Source organism: Saimiri boliviensis, chromosome 9 (genome assembly GCF_048565385.1).
Source record: "Saimiri boliviensis isolate mSaiBol1 chromosome 9, mSaiBol1.pri, whole genome shotgun sequence".
NCBI classification, from domain to species: Eukaryota; Metazoa; Chordata; class Mammalia; order Primates; family Cebidae; genus Saimiri; species Saimiri boliviensis.
In genome coordinates, this window is record NC_133457.1 from 48,059,723 (window position 1) to 48,075,579 (window position 15,857).

At 42.5% G+C, this 15,857-nt stretch overlaps 1 protein-coding gene and 1 non-coding gene across 5 annotated transcripts in view; one reads left to right on the plus strand and one right to left on the minus strand.

The window, feature by feature from the left end:
- The first annotated feature begins 1,595 nt into the window (after nucleotides 1-1,595).
- Nucleotides 1,596-15,857, plus strand: part of TFDP2 (transcription factor Dp-2) — a 187,077-nt gene continuing 172,815 nt past the window's right edge. For 3 of the 4 annotated variants that reach the window (XM_074405813.1, XM_003942575.4, XM_010330409.3), the window contains exon 1: nucleotides 1,596-1,943. The gene's annotated coding sequence lies outside the window, so the exon portion shown is untranslated. The remainder of the gene's footprint in view (nucleotides 1,944-15,857) is intronic. The other variant, XM_074405814.1, reaches the window with a different exon arrangement.
- Nucleotides 5,936-6,037, minus strand: LOC120360878 (U6 spliceosomal RNA). Its single transcript, XR_005577279.1, has one exon. It is a non-coding gene; the product is annotated as a U6 spliceosomal RNA (small nuclear RNA).

A 15,857-nucleotide genomic window follows, 5' to 3' on the forward strand; every position in this document is an offset into this window, starting at 1 on the left:
GATTACAGGCACGTGCCACCATGCCCAGCTAATTTTTTTGTATTTTTAGTAGAGACGGGGTTTCACTATGTTAACCGGGATGGTCTTGATCTCTTGACCTCGTGATCCACCCGCCTCGGCCTCCCAAAGTGCTGGGATTACAGGCTTGAGCCACCGGGCCCGGCCGGGTTTTTGCATTTTAAAATCAGTCAGTGGAGTAGTGCATTTGACATTCTTGGACTCTCAGGACTAGTTACATACAATTATGGATACAATTGTCTCTCCACCGTGCCCTAGAGAAAGATTTGAAAGTGCTGTCTTACCTACCTCACCTCCTTTAGGCATTTACTGTGCCACCTTCCCTGACTGAAGCCATTCCTCCAACACCTCTGCTTATTTTTTTCCCATAGTACACATACTAGCATGTAATATAGTTTTTATTTTGGTTATTCTTTTGCTTATTATCTTTCCCATCTCACTAGAATGTAAGCTCTATGAAGGCAGGAGGTTTTGTCTCTATTTTGTCCAGTGATGTCTCTCGACGTCAAGAATAGTGTTTGGGGCTGGGGGTGGTGGCTTACGCCTGTGATCCCACCACTTTGGGAGGCCCACGTGGGAGGATCTCTCGAGTCCAGGAGTTCCAGACCAGCGTGGGAAACATGGCGAAACCCCATCTCTACTAAAAATCCCCAAAATTAGCCAGGTGTGGTGACGCGGGCCTGCAGTCCCAGCTACTCGGGAGGCTGAGACTGGGCGGTCGGGGCTACACGGAGCTGTTATCCTGCCACCGGGCTCCAGTCTGGTGAGAGCGAGACCCTGTCTCAAAAACAAAGTGGCATTTGGAGATCTATAAAATTTGGAGTAAAATGAGAAAGAGCTAATCTTTTTAACGTGCTGCTCACACAGTGTTTTCTACATCGGCACGAATGGACAAAATCTTTTAATATGGAACCAAGTTGGCGAGTATTTGGGGTGTGTGCAGTTTCCGCGGGACATGATGACCTGACCTGGTTTGTATATTAACTTGAAGAACCGGGATATTGAAGAACCTCCACATTCTCAGTGGTCTCCAACCCATTGTCTGAATAATTTCAAGGCGTCCCACAGTTGGCCCCACGCATAGCCTCACTCAGGATCACTCGCCCCCAGTCCCTTATTGATGTTCTCCCAGGGCAACCCCGCAAAGGCCTGGGAACCGAGATGGAACCGGCTCAGTACGCCTCTTTCCAAGGGAGCTGGGGTTTTCCCGCTTCGGGGTCAGTTGGAAAAGAGATTCCCAACCCTGTCGCAGGGTGGGAGTAGGGGGATGAGATAAAGGAGGGAGGAAGTGTGTCTAAAATTCTAGGCCTCAGGCCCGCAGCTGTCCCTGGAGGCGGCTGGGGAGCGGGCTGGTCGGGTCACTGCGGAGAGCTTCCAGGGAAGCCGCAGGGGGAACAGCGAGCGGTGGCAGAGTGCGCGAGGCCCGCCCCTCCGTCTGGCGGCCCCCTCCCCACCTCGGGAAGCCTGGGGGCGGGGTTTGTTTACTCCGTGCACGCACCGCCGGCCTGGCCAATCCGCGGGGAGCGGCGCCCGCCGTCGCGCATCCCGAGGGCCAATCGGCGCGCACCGTGCTGCTCCGCCGCCAAAGCTCGCGCGGGGGAAGCGGGGCAGTAGCTGGGCAGCGAGAGAGCGGACTAAATCGGTTGAGATCTCGGTTGTGGCGCTGCAGCCACTGCCCGGCACACGGGGCGCGCCCTGACCCTTCCTCTTTGGGCAGGCTCGAGGGCGCGCGCACGGCCGGCGTTCCGGGGCCTCAAACTCCTGGGCCTCCTGGTCCGGGCAGGCCGCGTTTTCCCGGGTGTGAGTCCACCGGGACCTGGCTGCCGCCAAGCACGGGAACCACAGAAGCGGCGGCGCCCGAAGACGCGCTCTAGGCTCGGCCAGACAGCTTCGCTTGGCCGCCAGGTCTTCTGCAGCCGAAGGAGGTAAGGTCTGGGGCGAGGGCGCGGGCCCGCGCGCAGAGGGCCTTTGGACCCGGCCGGGCGCGTTCCTGGGCAGCTTTCCCTCCCTGCGCCCAGGGGCTCCCTTGTCCTCCCGAGTCCCATCTGTTTAGACTTGGGTTCTCCAGGCCTGGCGGATAACCCGTGAGCGTCTGGGCCGGAGTCGGAAGCCGGAGAGGGTCACCCGCTTATCGCTTAGAGCAAACTGGGGGCGGTAACGTCCCTGAGTCACGCCTCGTGGAAAAGGGGAAGGGCTGCTTTCTACTTTCTGGTTCTCTGCAAAGAAGGATGGCTTCTAAATCTGGTTTTCCGTCTTTTCCTCCTCCTTTAATGACTCAGACGCCTCTGTCTCCACCAGGTGTGTGTGTGTTTTTAAAAAGAGTTTCTAAGCTTTGTGTGCTTGGAAGAACCTTATATGTCCCATAAAGGAACTTTTCTCTAAAGTAGAGGATCACTTTTTGGGCCCAGACTCCTTTGAGAAAATCTGGAAAGCCAGGGTTTCTCTTCACAAAGGAGTTTGAGGGTTTTCCTCTGATCTCGCTGAGAAACAGTTCAACGAAGTGGATGAGCGCCCAGTCTCTCTTACCAGGCTGTGCTATCTTCCATTGTGTGATCTCGGTTTCTTCATCTGTAAAATAGATAGATCTACTTATTTGGGGTGTTTCGGGAGTAAATGGACTAATGTATGGAATGCAATCGTGAAAATTCTCCATGTTTAAGTACTCTGCATTAGTTAGGCATTTTTATTATTAACTACCATGGATGCTGGCTTAGAAAAGGACCCAATATATTATTTCCCTTTTCGTGTTGAAACAGTGAACAGGCACATTCCTTTTCCATATTCACTGCTGAGCTACCTTTGAGCCCATGAATACTTTTATCTTTTCCTCATTCCATCTCAGAGGGCACAGACTCCCTGTCTCACTTATTTGCTGTCTTGCAGTAAGGCTGTCTTAAAGCTCTTCCTTCTTCCCCTCTCTCCCCAAGATCTGAGTTTTGTGTCTTTTCATTTGACTCACACAACCTGTTGTTTTTTTCTGGGCCATGTGTTTTCTATTCCCTTAATTACTTGAATTTATCTTCACCTAATAAAGTAATTTACCTGTTTTTGTTTGTTTTTTGCTCGTGAGTATATATTTATCTGTTTTCTATTTGGCATAATCATGACCCTGTCTCTATTTAAAAGTAAATATAAAATAGCTTAATTGATCTATATTGTAGCTTGCTTTTCCATTTCCATTGGTTAGCCTGTTATTTAGCTAAACCTTTATCACTATCAGGTTACTATAATTAACCTTTAATGGCAGTGTCCATCCTCATATAGTACCAGGAGAAAAATCAAACGCCTGGACCCCAGATTCTGTCACACTTGTGTACTGACTCTGGATGTGTTTGTTATTTATTAGAACATCTTATGCCTGTAACTAGTCTAGTCTAAGAGTAGACATGGTGTCTGTAGAGTTGTTCTGGCCTAGCAGTTGCAGTTTCAGCACTGTGGCACTTGAATTCGTTAATAAAGGTCCAAGACTTACTAAGCTCTTAGTTTTCAATTCTCTTCATTTCTGGGTGTTTAAGAAAGAAAGCTGAATTTTTCTAGTGTGTAATACTTCATATTCTCATTTTGGATCATGTAATTCCACCCACCCCGACTTTTGTGAATGTGCAGTCCAAGTGGCACATTGAAGTTTTTCTGTTGCAGCCAAAATTCTTAAACATCTGAGCTTGTGCCCTCGATATAACTTGAAATAGGATGTACTTCCTGATCAACATCCTTTAAACTCTTATTGCAATATGTGTTATAACGGATCTCAGAAGAAACTAGAAAGCATAGCTTGAGAGTTCTTTTAGATTATAGAATTTTAAATTGTAGTGGATTTTAAAGAGAATTAAATACATTCACCTCTTCATACTTAAATCCTTTCCATTTTAATCTGGGATACATGCCTCTAGAGTTGGGGCATGAATAGATATAAAAGTAGGTTTGTGAACTATTGGAAATGTTATGCAAAATTATGCACATTTGTATATTTTTGGGAGAGATTGTTTATAGTGTCATAGTTTCTGAAGCAAAGTTATTTGATCAATTCTAGCTTTTTAAACATTTAAATTAAAAATTTTTTTGAAACAGGGTCTATGTTGCTCAGGTTTGTCTGGAACTCCTGGGCTCAAGTGATCCTCCCACCTCTCCCTCCTAAGTAGCTGTGGTTACAGGCACACCCCTCAGTGCCATGCTTGAACAACCGTAATTTTTATAAAATTATTTCTTTTACTGAACTAGGAATTGTGTCCTCACTGTCTTTTCTGTATTGTGGGTTTTCAGCTATTTGAAGATACTTATATTCCACTGAGTGTTTTCTTCGCTGGAAAAATATTCTTTTTTTTTTTTTTTTTTGGAGGAAGGGTGGAAGGGAGCTGGAAAAATAATCTTTAACCTCTTCTAGTAACTTTTGTGTCAGTGTTTTCATTTGCATCTCCTCACAGAACTGATAACCCACTTGTGGATTTGTTTAGTTCTTCGATACTCTTCTGATGAGCATAGTACCCCAAATTAGGTATTAACTAGTATAGAAGATTTCCTCTTTGATTTTAAAGGATATACTTTAAAAGTAGACTTGCTTCTTTGGCAACCACCTTACACTGTTAATTTATAATAATTTACTAGTTATAAGAAGATTAACTCCAAAGCTGGGCTTCCTGTATTTAGATCCTAGCTCTGCAGTTCATCAGCTGGGTAATCTTGACTAAATTATGTAAACATGCTGGGCCTCAGTCTCCTCATCTTTAGTATGGCATTAATAATAGTGTCTACTTATACAGTTCTTAAGATAATTAAATTAGTGTATATATGTAAGTCATTTAAAATGGGTTGTGGCATCCAAGTGCTGTGTATCTATGATACCTATTTTACTATTGGTTTTGTCAACTAAAATTGTTGAATTATTTTATTCATGCTTTCTCAGTTCTGAAAGTCATACTCTCTCAATTCTTTAATAGAATATTTTTTGGTAGGACTTTACATGTATCTGTATTAAATTTTATTTTGTAAGATTGCTTCCAGTTTGTTGACATTTAAAAAAAATCCTGATTTGGTCATATAGTAAATATTAACCTATGCATTTGATAAACATGTAAGTTGGATAATTTTGGTATTACTTTCATGCAAATTTTTTACTAAAATGCTGTGTAGGCAGGGCTGAGAGTAGAGTTCTTTACCTGCTAAAGCCCTCTCTTAAAAGTAATAAAAATAATTTTTTTTTTTTCTTTTTTGAGACGGAGTTTCGCTCTTGTTATCCAGGCTAGAGTGCAATGGTGCGATCTTGGCTCACTGCAACCTCCGCCTCCTGGGTTCAGGCAATTCTCCTGCTTCAGCCTCCTGAGTAGCTGGGATTATAGGCATGCACCACCATGCCCAGCTAATTTTTTTTTTTTTTTTTTTTTTTTTTTTTTGTATTTTTAGTAGAGACGGGGTTTCACCATGTTGACCAGGATGGTCTCGGTCTCTTGACCACCCGCCTCGGCCTCCCAAAGTGCTGGGATTACAGGTTTGAGCCACCGCACCCGGCCATAAAAATAATATTAACTCTTTTGTTCAGGTTGGTCAGCTAATTAGAAATTTAGCTAATTTATCATCTACCTCATGTTTTCAAGTTCTCACAAGGAATATATGAGGAACTTTGACAATTACTTTACTAAAACCCAGATTTTTTTATGCCTCATTTTTTAACCCTGTCAGTTTAGTAACCGTAAGGAAAAGAACTTTAACCCATCCTTACTTGTCCTTAATGAAACTGTGCTATATTCCAGGAGCATCTGTTGATTACTACTTTTTTGTCTTTTTTTTTTCAGAAAAGGATTTTTTTTTTTGAGATGGAGCAAGCAATTCTCCTTCCTCAGCCTCCTGAGTAGCTGGGACTACAGGCGCTTACCACCATGCCTGGCTGATTCTTGTATCAGAAAAGAAATTTTTAATTCAAGTAAAAAATGTGGAATGCCTTATGAATTTGTATGTCATTATTGCTCAGGGGCCATGCTTATCTGTGTTTTGTTCCTGTTTAGTATATGTGCTGCTAAGGGAGCACTGATGACTACTTTTTCTAAGTGTTCACTAACTTCTCTTAGTAATGATACTAGAATCATGTCTAGAATTACATTTAACTTCAACGATCAATAGTTGGCAGGATCCCATTTCTCTTGTTTTGAACACGAGTACATTTTTCTGTCTTCAGTCTTCTGGCAACCTCTCCTGCTCACCATAGTCCCTAAATGATTGCCAACAGCTGTGTGGAATTTTATCTGGAGCAATATGCCTTGTTGAAGGTTTACTTACAGCAGTTAGGAACCGTCTTTAATCTTCATGTTCATATTGAGCTTTCATTTCTGCTAATTCATTGCTACATTTATTAAATGCATATTTTACACAAGATAACAATGCTTGTTTTACCCGATCCAATCCGAAGAGAATTTTTCTTAATAAAGATGCTTGAAGCAAACAGGTAATGTACATCCATTTCTCTCTGTTACTACTGTTATTAATATTACTGTAGTCTGGGCTACCATTTCTTCTTTAGTGGACTGTAGTAGTAACTTTCTGTTCACCTTCCTTCTTCCAGTCTTTTTCTGTCTCTGGGCCTTATGTATGGCAGCCAGAGTCATCTTTGTTTTAAAGATGCATGTATGTTTTAAAAGTCGTTTCTGGCCAGCTGCAGTGACTCATGCCTATAATCCCAGTGCTTTGGGAGGCTGAGGTGGGCAGATTGCTGAGTCTAGGAGCTCAAGACCAGCCTGGGCAACGTGGCGAAACCTGTCTGTACTAAAAATACAAAAAGTAGCCAGGCTTGTAGTCCCAGGTACTCAGGAGGCTGAGGTAGTAGGATCTCTTGAGCCCAGGAGGTCAAGGCTGCGGTGAGCTGTGATCGTGCCACCACACTCCAGCCTGGGCAACAGAGTGAGACCCTATCTCAATAAATAAAATAAATAAATAAATAAATAAATAAATAAATAAGTGTTTTCTTCCCTAGTGGCATAAGCTGTAATCTAATAAGAATATTATTTCTGAGCATAGTACTTTCCAACTCTCTCTCTCTATTTTTTCTTTACTGCCCTTTTAAATTCAAGCACCTCCCCCCCCCACCCTGCTTTTTATTTTGAGACTGAGTCTTGCTCTGTTGCCCAGGCTGGAGTGCAGTGGCGCAATCTTGGCTCAGTGTGACCTCCACCTTCTGGGTTCAAGTGATTCTCATGCCTCAACCTCCTGAGTAGCTGGGATTATAGGCATGTGCCACCATACCCGACCAATTTTTGTATTTTTAGTAGACACAGGGTTTTGCCATGTTGGCCAGGCTGGTCTCAAACTCCTAACTTCAAGCCATCTGCCTGCCTCAGCCTCCCAAAATGCTGGGATTACAGATGTGAGCCGCTGTGCCTGGCCTTTTTTGCCTTTGGTTTTCTTTTTTTCTTTTCTTCTTGTTTTTTTGAGACAGAGTTTCTCTCTTGTTACCCAGGCTGGAGTGCAATGGCATGATCTCGGCTCACGGCAACCTCCACCTCCTGGGTTCAGGCAATTCTCCTGCCTCAGCCTCCTGTGTAGCTGGGATTACAGGCACACGCCACCATGCCCAGCTAATTTTTTGTATTTTTAGTAGAGACGGGGTTTCACCATGTTGACCAGGATGGTCTCGATCTCTCGACCTCGTGATCCACCCACCTCAGCCTCCCAAAGTGCTGGGATTACAGGTGTGAGCCACTGTGCCCGGTCCTCGCCTTTGGTTTTCTTAGGGATGATGTGAACCAGCAGCCAGATAGTAGGCATGGAGAGAGATGGTGACTCCCCACTAGTTGGTCCTTGTATACATTACTCAGAAGACACATATGAAGTACTTATTATGTTACAGGCACTGTGTGAGGCACTAAGTTGACAAAGGGACGTAGCATAATCTCGTCCCTCAAAGAATTTGAAGTGCAAGAAAAGATGAAATAGGGGAGAGTAGCTTGGAGAAGCCAAAAATGTAACTTATTTTTGGTTGGGTCTTTTCCAGTGTAGCTTCTTTTTTTTTTTTTTTTTTCTCCTAGAGTGTTGTGTATTCATTCAAATATAAGTGAATGATTTGAAAATTAGCCATTGTTTTTAATTGATCATTCTTTCACTGTATTTTTAAAAACATACCGAGTGTGCTCATTCATGCCTGTAATTCTAGCACTTTGCGAGGCTGAGGCAGGTGGATCACTTGAGGTCAGGAGTTAAAGAGCAGCATGGCCAACATGATGAAACCCAGTCTCTACTAAAAAATACAAAAATTAGCTGGGTATGGTGATGCACGCCTTGTAATCCCAGCTACTTGAGCGGCTGAGGTAGGGGAATCGCTTGAATCTGGGAGGCAGAGTTTGCAGTGAGCTGAGATCTTACCATTGCACTCCAGCCTGCGTGACAGAGTGAGACTCTGTCCCCCGCAAAAAAATTAAATTAAAAACAAGCTGGGCATGGTGCTTCATACTGTAATCCCAGGTCTTTGGGAAGAATTACTTTGAGGCCAGAAGTTTCAGAGCAGCCTGGGCAACATTACAAGACCCCATCTCTACAAATGAAAAAAAGTTAGCCAGGTGTGGTGGCACGTACCCATTGTCCCAGCTACTGAGGAGGCTAAGGTGGTAAGATTGCTTGAGCTCAAGAATTTGAGGCTTCAGTGAACTATGATCACACCACTGTTTTTTGGGTGACAGAGCTAGAATGCTTCAAAAAAATTAATTAAAAAATAAAAATATATATAAAATACCATTTCTGTATGTAATCTTATGTCATCGGAAGTTTGGTTGTATTTTAGCTAATTGATTAAATCATGATTATGAGCTATATTACTCTATTATACTGACTGGTGTTCTGTGAACAGAAGAAAGTATATATGTAGATAAGATGTATAATGTTAAACTCAATCATCTGAACTTTTTATATTTTTATAGTTTTAATTTTTATGGGTACCTAGTAGGTGTCTCTATTTATGGGGTACATGAGATATTTTGATATAGACATGCAATGTGGAATAAGCACGTTATGGAGAATGGGGTATTCATCTTCTTAAGCATTTGTCCTTTAAGTTACAAACAATCCAAATACACTCTTTAAGTTATTTTGAAATATAAAATTAAGGTATTAATGACTATAGGCCCCCTTTTGTGCTACCAAATAGTAGGTCTTATTTATTCTTTCTATTTTTCTGTACCCATTAACCATCCCCATCCCCCTATCCCCACACTACACTTCTCAGCCTCTGGTAACCATCCTTCTGCTCTCTCTGTCCATGAGTTCAATTGTTTTGATTTTTAGATCCCACAAATAAGGGAGAACATGCAATGTGTGTCTTTCTGTGCCCAGCTTATTTCACTTGACGTAGTGATCTCCAGTTGCGTCCATGTTGTTGCAAGTGACTGGATCTCATTCTTTTTTTTTTTCCCCCCAGACAGAGTCCCGCTCTGTTGCCCAGGCTAGAGTGCAGTAACGATCTTGGCTCACTGCAACCTCTGCCTCCTACGTTAAAGCAATTCTCCTGCTTCACCTTTCTGAATAGCTGGGATTACAGGCACGTGCCACCACACCCAGCTAATTTTTGTATTTTTAGTAGGGATGGATTTCACCATGTTGGCCAGGCTGGTCGCAAACTCTTGGCCTCAAGTAATCTGCTCTCCTCAGCCTTCCAAGTACTGGGATTACAGGCGTGAGCCACCGAATGAGGCCATAGATCTCTTTCATTTTTATGGTCAAATAGTACTTCATTGTACATATGTACCACATTTTCTTTATTCATTCATACATATGTACCACATTGTCTTTATTCATTCATCTGTTGGTGGACACTTAGGTTACTTCCAGATCTTAGCTATTGTAAACAGTGCTGCAACAAACATAGGAATTCAGATATCTCTTCAAAGTACTGATTTCCTTTCTTTTGGCTATATACCCAGCAGTGGGATTGCTGGATCAAATGGTAGCTCAGTTTTTAGTATTTTGAGGAACATCCAGATTGTTCTATATAGTGGTTGTACTAATTTACATTCCCATCAACAGTGTAGGAAGGTTCCCTTCCCTGCACATCCCCACCAGTATTTGTTACTGCCTGTCTTGGATAAAAGCCATTTTAACTGGGGTGAGATGATAGCTCGTGGTACTTTTGATTTGCATTTCTTTTCTTTTTTTTTTTTTTTTTTTGAGACCGAGTTTCACTCTTGTTACCCAGGCTGGAGTGCAATGGCGTGATCTCGGCTCACCGCAACCTCCGCCTCCTGGGCTCAGGCAATTCTCCTGCGTCAGCCTCCTGAGTAGCTGGGATCATAGGCACGCGCCACCATGCCCAGCTAATTTTTTGTATTTTTAGTAGAGACGGGGTTTCACCATGTTGACCAGGATGGTCTCGATCTCTTGACCTTGTGATCCACCCGCCTCGGCCTCCCAAAGTGCTGGGATTACAGGCTTGAGCCACCGCGCCCGGCTGATTTGCATTTCTTTGATGATCATCAGTGTTGAGCCTATTTGCCATTTGTATGTCTTCTTTTGAGAAATGTCTATTCAGATCTTTTGCCCATTTTAAAAATATTTTTATTTATTTTTGAGACAGAGTCTTGCTCTGTCACCAGGCTGGAGTGCAGTGGTGCAATCCACTGCACCCTCTGCTTCCTGGGTTCAAGCGATTCTCTTGCGTCAGCCTCTTGAGTAGCTGGGACTACAGACGTGCACTACCACACCTGACTAATTTTTGTATTTTTAATAGAGACAGGGTTTCACCGTGTTGGCCAGGATGGTCTTGATCTCTTGACCTTGCGATCCGCCTGCCTTGGCCTCCGTGAGCCACCGTGTCTGGCCTTTTGCACATTTTTTAGTGGGATTATTTGATCTTTTTCTTAGAGTTGCTTGAGCTTTTTATATATTTTGGTTATAAATCTCTTGTTGGATAGTAGTTTGCAAACGTTTTCTACCATTCTCTGGGTGGTCTCTTCAGTTTGTTGATTGTATCCTTTGCTGTGCGGAAGCTTTTTACTTGATGTGATTCCATATTTTTGCTTTGATTGCCTGTGCTTGTGGGGGCGTGGGTCAAGAAATTTTTGCCCAGACCAATGTCCTGGAGATTTTCCCCAGTATTTTCTTGTAGCAGTTCATAGTTTGAGGTCTTAGATTTAAGTCTTTAACCCATTTTGATTTTATTTATTTATTTTTTTGAGACAGTGTCTTGCTCTGTTGCCCAGGTTGGAGTGTTTGGCTTGATACCAGCTCACTGCAGCCTCTGCCTCCCAGTTTCAAGTGATTCTTGTTCCTCAGTCACCCAAGTAGCTGGGACTACAGGCATTTGCCGCCATGCCCAGCTGATTTTTATATTTTTAATATAGACGGAGTTTTACCATGTTGACCAGACTGGTCTTGAACTCCTGACCTCAAGTGATCTATCTGTCTGTCTTGGCCTCCCAAAGTGCTGGGATTACAGGCATGAGCCACCACACCCAGCCTGATTTGATTTTTGTATATGGCAGGTGATATGGCGCTAGTTTTATTCTACATGTACGTGTCCAGTTTTCCCAGCACCATTTATTGAACAACTGTCTTTTCCCCAGTGTATGTTTTTGGCACCTTGGAGGAAAATGAGTTGACTGTGGGTGTGTGGATTTGTTTCTGGATTCTCTATTCTGTGTCATTGGTCTGTATGTCTGTTTTTATTCCAGTCCAATGCAGTTTTGGTTACTATAGCTCTGTAGTATAATTGAAGTCAGGTAATGTAATACCTCCAGTTTTGTTCTTTTTGCTCAAGATGGCTTTGGCTATTCTGGGTCTTTTGTGGTTCCATATAAATCTTAGGATTTTTTTTTTCCTGTTTCTGAGAAGCATGTCATTGGGGTTTTGATAGGGATTGCCTTGAATCTGCAGATTGCTTTGGGCAGTATTGACATTTTAATAATATTGATAATTTCAATCCATGAACATGGAATATTTTTCCATTTTTTGGTGTCCTTCAATTTCTTTCATCAGTGTTTTATAGTTTTCATCATAGAGATCTTTCACTTCTTTTGTTAATACCTAGTTATTCAGTTTTATGCATGGCTGTTGTAAATGGAGTTACTTTTAAAATTTCTTTTTCACATTGTTCACTGTTGGCATACAGAAATGTTACTGAATTTTGTGTGGTGGTTTTGTATCATGTAACTTTACTGAATTTGTTTATCACTTCTATTAATAATACTTTTCTTGTGGAGTCTTTAGGTTTTTCTAAATATAAAATTGCATCACTTGCAAACAGGGATACTTTGACTTCTTCCTTTTCACTTTGGACGCGCTTTGTATCTTTCTCTTGTCTGATTGCTCTAGCTAGGGCTTCTAGTACTTTGTTGAATAACAGTAGTGACAGTGGACATCCTTGTCATGTTCCAGATCTTAGAGCAGGCATCCCCAGACTTTTTACACAGGGGGCCAGTTCAATGTCCCTCAGACCGTTGGAGGGCTGCCACATACTGTGCTCCTCTCACTGACCACCAATGAAAAGGTGCCCCCTTCCTGAAGTGCGACGGGGGGGCCAGATAAATGGCCTCAGGGGGCCGCATGCGGCCCACGGGCTGTAGTTTGGGGACGCCTGTCTTAGAGGAAAGGCTCTCTGGTTTTTCCCATTTGTTATGATACTAGCTGTGGGTCTGTCATATATGGCTTTTATTATGTTGTGGTATGTTCCTTCTATCCCCAGTTTTTTGAGTATCTTAACTTCTTTTTATTATACTTTATTGTAACACCTATATGTTCTTTTGACTTTTTTTTTTTTTGAGACGGAGTTTCACTCTCGTTACCGAGGCTGCAGTGCAATGGCGCAATCTTGGCTCACCGCAACCTCCGCCTCCTGGGTTCAAGCAATTCTGCCTCAGCCTCCTGAGTAGCTGGGATTACAGGCACATGCCACCATGCCCAGCTGATTTTTTTTTTTTTTTGTATTTTTAGTAGAGAAGGGGTTTCACCATGTTGACCAGGATGGTCTTGATCTCTCGACCTCGTGATCCACCCGCCTCGGCCTCCCAAAGTGCTGGGATTACAGGCATGAGCCACCGCGCCTGGCCTTGACTTTTTTTTTTTTTTTTTTAGACGGAGTTTCGCTCTTATTACCCAGATTATTCTTTTTTTTGAGACAGAGTTTCGCTCTTGTTACCCAGGCTGGAGTGCAATGGCGCGATCTCAGCTCACCGCAACCTCCGCCTCCTGGGTTCAGGCAATTCTCCTGCCTCAGCCTCCTGAGTAGCTGGGATTACAGGCACGTGCCACCATGCCCAGCTAATTTTTTTTGTATTTTTAGTAGAGACGGTGTTTCACTATGTTGACCGGGATGGTCTCGATCTCTCGACCTCGTGATCCACCCGCCTCGGCCTCCCAAAGTGCTGGGATTACAGGCTTGAGCCACCGCGCCCGGCCTCAGATTATTCTTGAGACTGAGTCTTGCTCTGTCACCCAGGCTGAAGTGTAGTGACATGATATTGGCTCACTGCAAACCCCGACTCCCAGGTTCAAGTGATTCTTTTTCTGCCTCAGCCTCCTGAGTAGCTGGGATCACAGGCATGGGCCTCCATCCTTGACTAATATTTGTATCTTTAATAGAGACAGGGTTTCGCCATGTTGGCCAGGCTAGTTAGTCTTGAACTCCTGGCCTTAAGTGATCTGCTGCATCAGTGTCCCAAAGTGCTGCATTACAGACTAAAGCCACCACACCCAACCTACGTTCTTTTGACTTTAAAAGAAATTAAACATATGTAGGCTAAAAGGAAATATGGGTGTCAAAAAATGACATACAGTCTTGAGGTTGTGATGAAAGAAGAGAAAAAAAGCTAAAAGTGTACCCAGAGGTAGGAAAAATAAAAACATAATAGTTCTGGGCATAGTGTCACAGGCTTATAGTCCCAGCTACTTGTGAGGCTGAAGTGGGAGGATTGCTTGATCCCAGGAATTCAAGGCTGTATGTAGTATGCTATGATCCTGCCTGTGGATAGCTACTGCTTTCCAGCCTGGGCAACACAGTAAGACCCCATATGTTTAAAACAAAACAAAAACCATAATAGCAATAATAGTGACAATGTCAGTTGTTAGTCACAGAACAGGAATACCATGTCTAGAAAAACTTTGTACTTTATAGTCAGAGATGCTGTAACTTATGATGCTGTTATGAACAGAGATATTGGTATGTCTGGTAAATTGGATATGCAGCCAGAGAACTTACTGTGTTTGAAAATAAAAGTGATTAAAAAAAAGAAATAAAAGTGATAATACATGTCTCTGTCATCCAAATAGGAAATATAGATAGCACAGACAGACTTTTTTTCTTTTTGCTTAACTGTAGTTATATAATAAAGCATTCTGAGAAACTGTTAAACAGAGCCTTGATAGACTACATATCTAGGTTTGTCGTTGTCTTTCTATCTATCTATGTGTTAATATTAGGAGCCTCTGACTTATTTAATACTTCTTCCTGTTTGTATGAAATTCACTACAGTAATTGACTCAGATTAGCCGTGATCAAAAACACAGAAGTATTACATTAATTTGACTTACTAATTTATGTAAAACATTTTCTGAGTTTTAAAAGTCACCTTAAGTACCTCAAGGGTAGAGTAATTCTGAGCCCACCAACTAGTTATTCGGATTCCTTTTGCAGTAGGCAGAATAAAGCAATTTTTCATGTTGTGACTAATGGCAACTTTGATTAATTTTGCACAGTTATTCTACATCTGTCTTAAGTAATCAGTCTGCTTTTGTTAAAATTTTCATGTCTGAAATAGGAAACTTACAGTTGTTTATATTTTCTTTTTTTTTTTTTTGAGACAGAGTTTCCCCCTTGTTACCCAGGCTGGAGTGCAATGGCGCGATCTCGGCTCACCGCAACCTCCGCCTCCTGGGTTCCGGCAATTCTCCTGCCTCAGCCTCCTGAGTAGCTGGGATTACAGGCACGCGCCACCATGCCCAGCTAATTTTTTTTGTATTTTTAGTAGAGACGGGGTTTCACCATGTTGACCAGGATGGTCTTGATCTCTTGACCTCGTGATCCACCCGCCTCGGCCTCCCAAAGTGCTGGGATTACAGGCTTGAGCCACCGCTCCCAGCCCATCTTAACCATTTTTAAGTACACAGTTCAGTGTTAGGAAGTACATTTATATTGTTGTGCAACAGTCACCACCATCCATCTTCAGAACTTGCATCTTGCAAACTTAAACTCTGTACCATATAAACAATAATTCCCCATTCCTCCTTCCCCCTAGTCCCTGATAACTACCATTTTATTTTCTGTCTCTGTGAATTAGATTACTCTGGGAACCTCATATATGGGGAATCATACAATATTTGTCTTTTTGTGACTGGCCTATTTCACTTTGCATAATGTCCTCACAGTTCATCAATGTTTCGTATATGTCAGAATATCATGTTTTATTAAGCCCGATTAATACTCTATATTTAGGCTACATTTTGATAATCCATTTATCTGTCACTGAACACTTGGGTTGCTTCTACATTTTAACCATTGTGAATAATGCTGCTGTAGATATGGGTATAGAAATAGCTCTCTGAGACCTTGCTTACATTTTTTTTGGAGTATATACCCAGCAGTGTATGGGTATATGTTACATCATACGGTAATTTTATTTTTGAGTTTTTGAGGGACTGCCATATTATTTTCCACAGTGACTGTACCGTTTTACATTCCCACCAGTAGGGCACAAGTATTCTAATTTCACTACACCCTTGCTAACACTTGTCATTTTCTGTTTGTTTGGTGGTAGCCATCCTAATGGGTGTGAGTCGGTATCTCATTGTGGTTTTGATTTTGCATTTCCCTAATCATTAGGGATGTTGAGCATTTTTTCACATGCTTCTTGGCCACTTGTATGTCTTCTTGGAGGAAA